The 13,873-nt window shown below is 38.8% G+C and overlaps 1 pseudogene; it reads left to right on the top strand.

Annotated features, from left to right (window-relative positions):
* The first annotated feature begins 331 nt into the window (after positions 1-331).
* Positions 332-517, top strand: LOC139036139 (small nucleolar RNA U3; annotated as a pseudogene).
* Positions 518-13,873: the final 13,356 nt, after the last annotated feature.

The following is a 13,873-nucleotide window of genomic DNA, read 5'->3' as shown; positions in this document are numbered from 1 at the left end:
ACCAAAGCTCTTAGCATGATGTAGACCTACCCTGATGTGGAAAGACCAGAAGAGGGACTATGTGGGGTGTTCTGGTCATGGTGCAGTTCCGATTATGGCTTTAGTCGCAGCTATCTCCACAATTCACATCTAGGTGGGCTGCGGGGGGATAGCGTCTGGATAGTTTAATGTAGAAGGTATCACCTGCCACAGTAAATACTGTGACCCTCATTTTGGAATGGACCCCAAAGACCAGATAGAATGCCTATGGGAAGTTTGAAATTTTAAGTCTATTTTATAATCCATTTGAGCAGGATGCCAAGAGAAAATTAATTCATGACAACTTGTTCTCAAACTGTGAATTTTTGGGAACATTTCCAGTATTCGTTAGCTCTCAGATTCACACTTCCACCTGTGTTGAAGAGCTGTTTTATCAGTTCCTAGAGCAAGAGGATAAAATAGAGAGAGGAACTGACTTTGTCTCATTTTCTCTTTAATTTGCAATTTTTAAATGTCAGGAGATTGAGTTCAGAATAGTGGTCGGCAGTTCTCCCATCTCCCTCCCCATCAAATTTTTAGGCTCCTTCCTGTCCATTTGTTCTGCAGTCTCTGAGTTTTTCTCAAATGGGATCCTTGTTTTAACTGAATTATGTCTAGAGTAGGCTGTGTTAGAAAGAGGCTCCTCCTTGTCACCTATCATCACTTTCTTGGCCGATAAATACTAAAACTGATCTTATTTTAAGGCTACTATAAGCTGACTGTACCTGAGCTTACTGCTTATAGCAAGACTCAGTGAATTTCTGATTTTCAACAAAAAAACTTAAAGAGGAAACGGCTATCATCTGGGCAATCAATTCACAGATCTCTTCACTTTCACTTTTAAGAAAGAAAATGGGTGTCACCTGGGCAACTAACTCACAGATCTATTCTTGGGTAGCAGAGTAACGGTCTCCCAATGCAATGAAATGGATGGTTATGCTCAAGTGAGAAGTGATCTCATCTTTCCCTCCACAATGCTTACTTCATGATCCACTAAGCCTGTTTCCTACTTATGACCTGTGACAACCTAGCCCAGGTTGCTTGTCATCTCTGTCAGGCTAGGAACACAATGTATAGATGTTTTCTTACACACACGCTGCAATACCCAGTCCCCCCTGCCTCCCAAATATAGAGTCTACTGATGTGTTTGAAAGTTCATAACTTTGGTAATTTAAAAGTATCCAATCATCTCCCCTTCTGCTAATTCACACTCGGGGAGAAACAAATCAGAACAGATGTTCTCCACTTCATTTTCTTACACACCTGATAGAGAGAGATTTGGGCATCACTGACATAAAAAAGGAATACTGATAAGAATTTTTGAGAAGAGAAGGAATGACAATATAGTGGTCAAAAGAGAGGATACCATACCACTGACTCCCCGCATTTCTCATACGCTTTCAATGTCCTACGTTTGTGTCTTTGCCTCAATTTTCTAGCTCCATTCCCTTTTCAAGTGTCTCATACTAACATCGCAGGTTCCACACACCTCCCCCTAAAATTTCACCACCCTTGGCTAAATATTTTTCAAAAAAAAGAGAGTCAAGGCTGTGAGTCACCCATTCGATTTTCTGTTTTGCATGGTCAGTAGCTATCAATTAATGTATAACTGTGTCAGTTAAAAAAGAAACATAATGAACTACTAAAGACATTTGTAAAGCAAGAATAAGCTGGCTAGATAGACAAGCAGTTGTATTCCATAAATTTAAAAAGAAGCCTTGTCAACTAGGGATTTTTTTTTAAACACTACAATCTGATGAGCAAGGGAATAGCTTCAGAGAAATGTATGAGAAAGTCTTATTTATACAACTGTAAATTTTCTAAGTAGCAAGGATCTGAAACTGCTTTTTAAAATAACCAGATAGAGAAATCATGGTGCAAGCAATTTACACTTGAAGTGACTGTTCTGTCTTTAGAACACTGGGAAAAGTGAGGTGTTTAATGTGTCTTCTAGACAATTACAAAGCAGTCCTTGATCAAAACCCTCTGCAAGGGATATTGACAAATCTGCCCAACTACAAGGATCTCCCGTGGAGAAAATGATCTATGAGATTACCTGCTGGTGGGTTCACGGGTCAGATTGTCAATATCTTGAGAAGAATCACAGAAATAAACATTTAATGTTTGCTGTCTTGACGTCTATATTTATAGTCCTGTTTAAACAGTTGGTCAATCAAAACCAGTTAGAGCAATTACAGCTTTCCCCAGCTAACACACAAGAGTAGGAAACTGAACACATTGTGATGAGAAGTCAATATAGTAAGATAATCCAAGACTGCTTTTTATTCATGTGGAGGGAATTTGGTACTATTATATCTTGTCACTTGTAACTGTCTGATTAGATGAATACAGTGAAGATGTATTAATGTAATGAAGTCAAATACTCAATTAGAATTTATTTTTTCTTCCCTTCCTACATTGTTTGAGATCCCCATGGAATTTGGAACACAATGTTCCTTTCCCTATTGAGTTTGGTTTCTTTATATTGGGCAAATATTTATTCTTTTATCTATGTTTCAGTTGGAGCTGCAGTGAATGGGTTTATTATTCTCATGGCTTGACTCCTGCTGTCAAATAATATAGGTGATGTTGTTAGGTGTAAAATTATTTTGAAGATGATGTAAATCACTAACCCAAGACAGATTGTGTGTTGAATTCTAATAGCAAACTTCTTTGAAGGGATAAAAGAAAGTGAAAATGGCAGTGTTTGAAGGAGGCTGTGATTTCCAGTGTTGACTTAGAGCTTGAATACAATCTGGTAAAAATGCGTCAAATTGTGAATCTTTTGAAGGGTTAAAAAGGGTGCAATGAGCCAGCATCTGTTTGGTATTTTTCAAAATAAAAGACCTGAATGGGCAGGAATCTAGTTTCTGAATAAGAGTTCAGGTTCTTAGGCAAAACTCCCTGTATCTTGCTTACTGACTGCATTTTCTTAGGCAATTGTTTCATACCTCCAGGTCTCAGTTATCTAGCTGTGAAAATAAAGATCAAATCTGCCTGATAGAATTGTCTGAGTTTTAAATCACACAATCCATTCAAAGCTCTAGGTACAGAGTCCTCATTATAAGGAATGTGTGTGTGTGTGTTTAGTTGCTAAATTGTGTCCAACTCTTCACAACCCCAGGGACAGTAGACCACCAGGATTCCCTGACTGTGGGATTTCCCAGCAAAGAATATTCAAGTGTATTGCCATTTCCTTCTCCAGGGGATTGGCAGGCAGATTCTTAACCACTGAACCACCAGGGAAGCCCGGATAATGTATAGCCTATGGCAATTATTTGAAAGCTGATGAGTAGTGAATTCAACAAACATTTACTCAGGGCCTTCTATGAACACAAGAACTAGATAGATGTCCTCAGTTTAACAGGGTTAACCTGGTGCTCACCATCTTAGAAGGTACACTGAGATGTTTGCCATCTATGACTACAGTATCGTTTTTTTTTCACATGAGTTTCAAATGACTTTTTTTCTGACTAATGTACTAGTCTTGAGAATTCTATTTAAACTGTAATTGTCTAAGGTTATGAAAGGTGGTGATAAATTTTTTTGAATATTTACCTAAAATTTTTAAATAGGCAAATTATAAAATAGATAACCATGAGAACCTGCTGTACAGCACAGGGAACTCTAGTCAGTGCTCTGTGGTGAACTTCATGGGAAGGAAATCCAAAAAGGAAGGAATATACGTATATGTATAACTGGTTCACTTTGCTATACAGTAGATACTAACACAACACTGTAAAGCTACTATATTCCATTAACATTTTTTTTAATGTTAAGCTATAATGTCTTCTTAAAGGTTCTTTCTTTCATTCCGACCTGCGTTCTAATCTGTTCTCTAGAAGTAGAAGGATCTTTGTAAAACCTTTCACTGTCTTCCTGTTGAGTTTACAATAAAACCCAACTATGTACTCTGAGCTACTACTAGGCTCTGCCTAGTCTAGTACCTAGAAAACCCATTGGTCACTCTGTCCCTCTGTCACCGCAAGCCTCCCCACTCTCCCTTCCCTTCTCTACGGGGGCCTCTGCCTCTGCATTGTCACTTGTCTGAACTGTTTCTCTTCCTTTGCTTTGTCTAGTTAATTCCAATTCTTTGTCTGGTCTCAGTTGTGACATTACTGTCTGAGGAGGGCTTTCTTAACTTCCTCACTGCCCACCACCACTCCAAACCAATTTATCTGTGACTTTCTCTTAGGATAATCTATAATTTCCTTTCATAACCATATTTACTTCTATGATTAAAAAATCTATCTCCCTACCAGACATAAACCCCTTGAAGTCAGAGACCATGACTATTTTGGTCATCATTATATACTAAGTTACCAGCACTATGCTTGGCATATAGTAGTTCTACCATAAACATTATAGAAACATGTTAAAGGGTAATCTCCCCACCCCCCAAAAAAAGGTCAAATCATCATTCTCATATGATATAAAAAGAAAACTGTGAAAGATTTTAAGATGTTATTAATAAGAGAATCAAGCAGTTGTTAAATCAATTCAAAGGAGAAGTAAAAGAATAAACATATAGGATCCACTTATAGATCTAGAGTATGGTAATTAATGTGCCAACTAAGACAAAACTAGTTTTCACATAGCATAGAAGAAATTCAAGTGAATCTTCACTTGACAGATTTTTTGGCATATTTATAGACAAGATTTATTTTGAATTGCTCTTAGTTATCTACAGCTTTGAGCTAGAAAATATCTCAAAGGCAAAGGAAGGCTAAAATCAGAGAACTCAGAAGACACTCTAAACAGTGCTTAGATTTCTACTGTAACACACATTTTTTTCCTACAACAAATAGACATTATGAAGGCACACAGGAGGATACATTTCATTCTCGTAGTGGGTGAGAGATTTCAGAAGTCTTCATAGAGGAAGAAGAGTTGAACTAAGTCTTTCAAAGTAGGTAAGATTTCCATAGTGGTAAACTACTTGAGATTTTTTAGAAGAGCTCCAGAGAAATTTTTCTAGCAATGCGTTAATGATGATTTTTTTAGGCAAAAGTATAGTCTCAGAGAAGAGAACCCAGGAGAGAAACTACTAGAAAGAAAAGAAGAGAGAAAGGAGAGATCCTGAATTCTGGTTTCTACAGTAACATTTCTTCAGGACTAAATCTCTGGGCCTAATCCCAGAAATACTTTTTTAACACCTGGCACGTATTAAAGAAGAAAAAGAAGCTGAAGCTCCAGTATTTTGGTCACCTGATGCAAACAGCGAACTCTGGAAAAGCCCCTGATACTGGGAAAGATTCAGGGCAGAAGGAGAAGAGGGCGTCAGAGGAAAGATGGCTGGATGGCATCACCGATGCAATGGACACAAACTTGGGCAAAGTTTAGGAGTTGGTGAGAGACAGGGAGGACTGGCATGCTGCAGTCCATGGGGTCGCAATGAGTCACCCAGGGATACTAATAGTGAAGAAAAACAGACCTGAAACTTAGATTTTGGAATACTGATTATCTGGATAATAAGGAGATAGCACCCAAAAGGGGATTCCAATTTCTCCAAAGAAGACATACAGATGACCACTAGGCACATGAAAAGATGCTCAATATTGTTAATTATTAGAGAAATGCAAGTCAAAACTACAACGAGGTATATCTCACACCAGTCAGAATGGCCATCATCAAACTATAAACAATGAATGCTGGAGAGGGTGTGGAGAAAAGGGAACCCTCCTACGCTGTTGGTGGGAATAGAAATTAATACATCCATTATGGAGAACACTATGGAGGTTCCTTAAAATCTAAAAATAGAGCTACCATGTGATCCAGCACGGGCTTTCCTGGTGGCTCAGACAGTGAAGAATCTGCCTGTAATGCAGGAGACTGGGGTTTTATCCCTGGGTTGGGAAGATTCCCTGGAGAAGGGAATGGCAACTCACTCCAGCATTCTTGCTTAGACTTCCATGGACAGAGGAGCCTGGCAGGCTATAGCCCATGGGATCGCAAAGAGTTGGATACGACTGAATGATTAACATACACACACACATGACCCAGCAACCCCACTCCTGGGCATATATCTAGTGAAAACCATAATTCCAAAAGATACATGCACCCCAGTGTTCGCTGCAGCATTATTCACAATAGCCAAGACATGAACAACCTAAATTTCCATCAACAGAGGAATGGATAAAGAGGATGTGGTGTGTGCATGCTCAGTTGCTAAGTCATATATGATTTTTGTGACCCCACTGACTGTAGCCGGCCAGGCTCATCTGTCTATGGGATTCTCCAAGCAAGAATACTGGAGTTGCCATTTTCTTCTCCAGGAGATCTTCCTAACCCAGGGCTTGAATACAAGTCTCTTGCATCTCCTACATTGGTAAGTGGATTCTTAACCACAGTACCACGAGGGAAGCCCAGTGGTACAGAGAGAAAATAGGATGTGGTACATATAGACAATAGAATACTATTTAGCCATTAAAAAGAACAAAATAATGGCATTTGCAGCAACATGGATGAACCCAGAGATCGTCATACTGACTGAAGTAAGAGAAAGACAAATTTCATATAATATTGCTTATGTGCAGAATATACAAAAAAATGGTACAAATGAACATTATTTACAAAACAGAAATAGAGTCACAGGTGTAAAACATAAATTTACAGTTTCTTGGGGAAAAGGAATAAATTAGCAGATGGGGATTGACATGTACACACTACTATACACAAATAGATAATCAATAAGGACCTACTGTATGGCACAGGGAACACTACTCAATGCTCTGTAACGGCCTGTATGGGGAATAATATTTAAGAAAAGAGTTCAGTTCAGTTCAGTCGCTCAGTCGTGTCTGACTCTTTGTGACCCCATGAACCGCAGCACTCCAGGCCTCCCTGTCCATCACCACCTCCTGGAGTTTACCCAGACTCATGCTCATCGAGTCAGTGATGCCATCCAGCCATCTCATCCTCTGTTGTCCCCTTCCCCTCCTGCCCCCAATCCCTCCCAGCATCAGGGTCTTTTCCAACGAGTCAACTCTTCGCATCAGGTGGCCAAAGTATTGGAGTTTCAGCTTCAGCATCAGTCCTTCCAATGAACACCCAGGACTGATCTCCTTTAGGATGGACTGAGCAGATATATGTAAATGTATAACTGATTCACTTCACTGTACACCAGGAAATTATATCAACTATACTCTAATAAAAAAATAACTTAAAAAAGAAGGTTCCAACCTCTAAGACTCTGGAGATATGGGTACACTTCCCAACATCATATCAGTAGAATGAGAGCAACCAGCCGTGTCTATGTCAGGGATTGTTTACCATGTGAATAGTAGGGGGAAGAAAGTCTTTATCGCACGAACAGTATTTCTGATTGTCATGTAATACGGGGGTTAGTAAACTCTGCAGAGAGCCAGATGGTAACTATTTCAGGTTGTGCATGTCATGCTGTCTGTCTGTCTGCATTAGAACTACTTAACCCCGCTGGTACAGCACCAAAAAGGCCACAAACAACATGTACACTACAGAAGTGCCTGTGTTCCAATAAAACTTAATTTTTAAAAACAAGTAATGGGCCAGATATGCCCCAGGGCTGTAGTTTGTTAACATCTGTCTTAAAAGATGAATAGCTGGGTACCAAAGAGATCCTTAAAATGGTGAGCCAGTGGGGGCAGGGGAGGGGTGCGGATCATTTTACTTACCTCCATCCCAAACAGTACTTTGCACACAAATTCTAAAAAGTATATATATATATATATATATATATACACACACACATACACACACACACACACCCACACACCACAGATAATAAACTGTTAATGAAAAGAAATACTAGCTACATTCATATTTCTGGGGTTTTTTTTTAGTTTTCCTGAAGTGTTCCTTCCTTTGTGAGAACACCAAGTCCTCATTTCCCTGCCTACTAATAGCTTTTTCATGAAGTGCCTCCACCCGCATTTTTTTCCTTTTTTCTTTTATTTCTTTTTTTCCAGCTTTTAAGCAGTACCAGATGTTGAATGAAAGAAACTCTCTGATTGGTGTCCAGAGAAAACAAAAAGCATGTATCACTTCAAGCTTGACCTGCACACGGCAAAAAATGGACCGAACACACGCTGCCAGCGTTAAACACATTGCAGATGGTACGCAAGGAAATTTCTGAAGTAATAATTTTTTTACCCCTAATGCTTCCATTGTTGCTCTTCATTCCTGATGAAAGAGTTAATGTTTTGTTAAGAAAAGATGATAGAATAGGAAACAGAAAAGCCACAATAAAAGGACTTTATTTGAGACATCTTCTGGCTTATTATGTGATCTTAGGCCAATTTACCAAAGGAAGATCCAAATTTATACTATGGGGTGTTGAAGGGTGTTTTGGAAGAGGAATGGAGTGTTTTTTTTCACCAAGTAAGCTTGAGATGTGTTGGGTTAAACACGTTAAACAACAGGCTAACAAGTATCATAAGTATCTAAAGGGCTGTGTATAGACTGAACCTTTCCCCATAACTACACAGAATACTTTTATTACAGAATATTTTATAAAACAACTGACCTTTGGCATATACTTCAGGAAATGCCATTGGCTTGGAAACATAAATTTGCTGGAAAATTAGCTGCCACGATTGATAACATAGTATTTCTAAAATACTCTCTGACTGCCTAGCATCATGCAATAGGATGTGGAAGACTCCGGAGTCCTTGGTCACTGATCTCCAAAGGATGTGCAGCACGCTCACCTGAAGGTTTATTCAGTGGTTCAGGGCCAAACCAGTGGCCAGAAGAAAACAGCTACATAATGTTTTTTAAACTATGTGTGGAGGAGTCACAGAGATTCCCCAAAGATGCCACAGGCCACTGCTTAGGGAGGGATGGTTAGGGAGAAAGTCAGCCAGGAAGGGTTAAGTTCTCTAGCCATGAATCAGCAAATAAGAACCACTTGGAGACAAGATCCTGTTGTTGTAGGATAATAATATGTGCCAAAATTATTTTTCTTATTTCTTCATTTTAAACTATTCTCTTTTTTTGGTCTGTAAGCATTTTTTATTTATTTTGCTTTTTTGAGTTTTTTTCTTTGTTGGCTATTTAAATACAGCAGCTCTAAAGATTTGAAATATTACAGATAAATTTCACATCTATGTGTTTCCTCTTTCCAGTCCATTCTACCTCTTCCCTTCCAAAAGTCACTGCAGACATAATTTTAATGTGAATTCAAGCAAGGCTTCCACCCTTTTGCTCATGATCTACCCCTTTTGAAGAAGGTTGGATTAGTTCCTGTTTTTCACTCTAGCAGAATAATCAATAAGTGCCAAAATTATAAATGTGTACATTTCTACTCAATAAGTAAAAGGAATTGTTGCTATGTTCATCTGCACATGTTTCCACTGCTGAGGAGAAGGCATCTCCCTATGTTTCAAGGAGGCAGAAACATCCACACAAGACAAGAGCTGAGCAGCAGAAAGACAGGGGAAGAGTCACAAAAGAAGTGAGAGAAAGCTCTGTAGTAAATAGCTGAGGGTGGGGGAGTGGACAAGACAGAGAAGAGGGTGAGAGTGAAGGAGAAAAAGGCCAGAGAGCAACCAGTAGTCAGAGAACTTGAGGAGATTTTCATGAGTGAGTTTATAGTGTGGTGAAGGGCAGAAAAACCCTGGGAAGGGGAGAAACAGAGACAAAATAAATGTTGCTTGGATTATGAAGTAATATTGGTTAAGTGTCTTGGGTTAAAAAAAAAAAAAGAAACTCCTTTTTTTAAATGACTTTTTAGTACTATACTTTTATAAAAAAAATGTGGTTCTGTGCAAATATTAGATTATGTGAGTTCAGAACTCAGGGTTATACAGATAAATGTACCATTTGTATTAGGCTTTTTGAAATACTGCAAATAACTTGAGGGTCCCATCTTTACCTCCAAGCGTTCTGAGATGTTCAAGGTGCCAGGTTGGAAACGTATTGCTTAGACGTTGATAAAATCATGAAGGACTTTAAAAAGTCTCATTTAGGAAGTCCAATGAGATTAACAGCTTTTATTATTTTACTGAACTTGATAAATAACCTGAATGTGTTTGCTTTTTTTTTTCCACTTAGACTCTCCTGTCAACAAGCCTTGTAACTCTTTTGCTTTTAGTTGCTATAGAAATGGTGTAATGAATCTTGACTGATTTGTGCAGAATTCATTTCTTTCTGACACCACTATCTTTAAAAGCTACACTCAGATTGTTTGTGAGAACTGGGTCACTGTACTGTACGGTAATTAGAAATGCTACTATTTTAATTGAAGGCTATGAATAAGACAGCTGATTTTATCTTGGTTAGGTTTGATGGGTCCTTTGAGATTATTTTTCAACCTGGGTGTCTAATATAATCCTCAGATTTTCTTCTTTTTCTTTTTCCGTGTCTGTGTGTGTGTGTGTGTGTGTATGATGTTCCATTTGTACTTTTTTTTCCCTGATAATTCATACTTTGCCTGCTTATAGTTGCCTTAAACCAAAGAGTAAACCCATGATTTCCATTCGTGTGAATTTCTGGAAACATTGCTCTTGCTGCTAACAACCACTTCATTGTAGGCTGTCTTATGAGATACGAATTAATGTAGAAAGAATACCCTGCCTTCCAGAATAATCTCCTATCCTGGATTTATGGCTCCTAGGAGGCCCAGGGCACAACTTGAAGGCAATATTCTCTACATTCTATGACAAGAATGAACTCGCAAGAACCCAGAATGCTCTTTCCTTGCCATAATCAGGTGAGGGAGTCAGACTGCCTTCATCTCTCTTCTGACCTCAAACAGACTTCTGGCCATCCCCTGTAATTAGAAATGTTCAAGAGGAGTCTTGGGTGACTCAGGGGCAGGCAGTCCAGGTCTCATTACCACAGATGAAATAATGATGCCTTTTTAAGAGACTAAGACATTCTGCCTCCAATTTTCTTTCTGCTCCTTCCAGACTTGTCTCTCTCTGCTTAAGCCACTGTATCACCTTAATATGTGAAACGATGAGGCCAACTCTACCCAAAGTACTATTTGCTACAGAAAAGAGTATGTCTTAGTTTCAGCTGCACATTTTTCTCTCTGGTTGCATTTTTGCATAGAGCAGTCTCTGGAGACACATACTTGACTGCTTCATGTAACAGGTTATTGATTTGAAGGGGATTTATTTTGAGCTAATCCTACAACCCTTGGTTTTCTTCCCAAAGCTGATAAAGTTGAGATCATAGTAATTACAGAGGGAATTCCCTGGTGGTCTAGTGGTTAAGACCCTGCGCTACCAGTGCAGGGGACCCAGGTTTGTTTGATACTTGATTGGGGAACTAGATCCCACATGTTGCTATAAAGATTCTGCATGTTGCAACAAAGACTGAAGATCCTGTGTGCCACAACTAAGACCTGATGCAGCCAAATAAATAAAAAGTTTTTTAAGTTATAAAAAAAATTCTGGAGCCAAGGAGAGGCACAAGACATTCTATTTTGGGGAGGCATTCTCCTGGGTTCCTGCTCTTGTTCTTCTCAACCAGAAGGCTTAGAGATAGCAATTAAGAGTCATACTGTTTGCTCATTTCTGCTACCTCCAAACTTAGCACTACCCATGTTACTTGGCCTGAATGGAAAAACAGTCCCTGCCTTATTTTTCTTCAGTTCTCCTGTTATTTGCTTATAAATGGCTCATTTAGCTGTTCTTCATTTGCAGGAGAGCTTTCTGGGGCCTCATCAAATCCCTCTTCTCTTACTTTAAGTCTCCCTGCAGGTTTCTTTCTTGATTGCTTTTAAAAATCCTTTGCTTTCAGAGAGGCTCTGAACTTGCCACCTTTCTTTCCTATAACAATCTCAAACCCATTTCCATATCCAAATTGTTGTGATTTCAAGAAATTGTATTTAGAAGCCTGAACAAGTTGGAGGCGCTTTAGAGATATAATTCTTTGTTGTATTTATGCATTTGTTTAAAATGCAACTCCACAAAGTACAAAAAAGTTCAGAGAACTTGCTGAGAACTTTCCAAACTCCTCATCCAAAGCTCTGGACTGGAAAACAAAGAGTGATGTGTTTACACATACACAAACACACGTGCATATACACAAATACACTCACAGAGACACATATACACATGTACACACTTACATAAACACACAAGTCTAGTATCTAATAAAAATCCTTGGAAACACCCACTAGCAAGCTGATGCTAATTTTCAAATTAACTTTTTCATTCATTCACTAAAGAAAATATTCACAAATATTAGACTTGGCCAACCAACCTGTATTTTCCTTTTTCTCATTTTTAAGAAATTTCAGTAACACAAAGCCGAGAGGGGTAGGGAGGAGATTGGCTTTTCTACTTTATTCATGAAACCCAGACAACATAAATCAGTGAAAAATGACTTCTTCTTAAAAAGCTGAACCATAATTTACTTACAATATTTTTGGGGTTCTGCTGTGCAATATGGTGGTATACATTGATAACCATAATAAATCTTCTTATTAATATTTTCTGTTCCCAAAGTTATCTACAGCATAATTGGTCATATTCCTTATGCTATACATTGCATCCCCATGACTTATTTATTTTATACCTGCAACTTTGTACCTCTTGAGCCCCTTCACTTGTTTTGACCATCCTCCCACTCCTGTCCCCTCTAATAACCACCAAATTGTTCTCTATATTTGTAAGTCTGTTTCAGTTTTTAGATTCCATGTATAAGTGAGATCATACCTCATTTGTCTTTCGCTGTCTGACCTATTTCATGTAGTGAACATTCATGTTATTTCAAATGGCAAGATTTCATTCTTTTTTTATAGGAAATTTTTCCATATCTTGACTATTACAAACAATGCTGTAATGAGCATAGGGGCACATATATCTTTTCAAATTAGTTTTCATTTTCTTCAGCTGAGTACCCAGGTCAGTTCAGTTTAGTAGCTCAGTTGTGTCCAACTCTTTGCAACCCCATGGACTACAGCATGCCAGGCTTCTCTGTTCATCATGAACTCCCAGAGCTTGCTCAAACTCAGGTCCATTGAGTCAGTGATGCAATCCATCCATCTCATCCTCTGTCATCCCCTTCTCCTCCAGCCTTCAATCTTTCCCAGCATCAGGGTCTTTTCAAATGAGTTGGCTCTTCACATCTGGTGGCCAAAGTACTGGAGTTCCAGCTTCAGCATTTGTCCTTCCAATGAATATTCAGGACAGATGTCCTTTAGGATGGACTGGTTGGATCTCCTTACTATCCAAGGGACTCTGAAGAGTCTTCTCCAACACCACAGTTCAAAAGCATCAATCCTTCAGTGCTCAGCTTTCTTTATAGTCCAACTCTCACATCCATACATGACTACTGGAAAAACCATAGCTTTGACTAGATGGATCTTTGTTGGTGAAGCAATGTCTCTGCTTTTTAATATGCTGTATAGTTTGGTCATAACTTTTCTTCCAAGGAGCAAGCATCTTAATTTCATGGCTGCAGTCACCATTTGCAGTAAATTTGGAGCCCCCCAAAAAACAGTCTGTCACTGTTTCCACTGTTTCCCCATCTATTTGCCATGAAGTGATGGGACTAGATGCCATGATCTTAGTTTTCTGAATGTTGAGTTTTAAGCCAACTTTTTCACTCTCTTCTTTCACTTTCATCAAGAGGCATTTTAGTTCCTCTTCACTTTCCGCCATAAGGATAGTGTCATCTGCACATCTGAGGTTACTGATATTTCTCCCGGCAATCTTGATTCCAGCTTGTGCTTCGTCCAGTCCAGCATTTCTCATGATGTACTCTGCATATAAGTTAAATAAGCAGGATGACAATATATAGCCTTGACGTACTCCTTTTCCTATTTGGAACCAGTCTGTTGTTTCATGTCCAATTCTAACTGTATCCAGATGCTGAGAAAGATTGAAGGCAGGAGCAGAAGGGAACTACAGAGGATGAGATG

The sequence above is a fragment of the Odocoileus virginianus genome, chromosome 7, assembly GCF_023699985.2.
Source record: "Odocoileus virginianus isolate 20LAN1187 ecotype Illinois chromosome 7, Ovbor_1.2, whole genome shotgun sequence".
In the NCBI taxonomy this organism is placed as follows: domain Eukaryota; kingdom Metazoa; phylum Chordata; class Mammalia; order Artiodactyla; family Cervidae; genus Odocoileus; species Odocoileus virginianus.
This window is presented reverse-complemented; position numbering and strand designations above follow the sequence as displayed.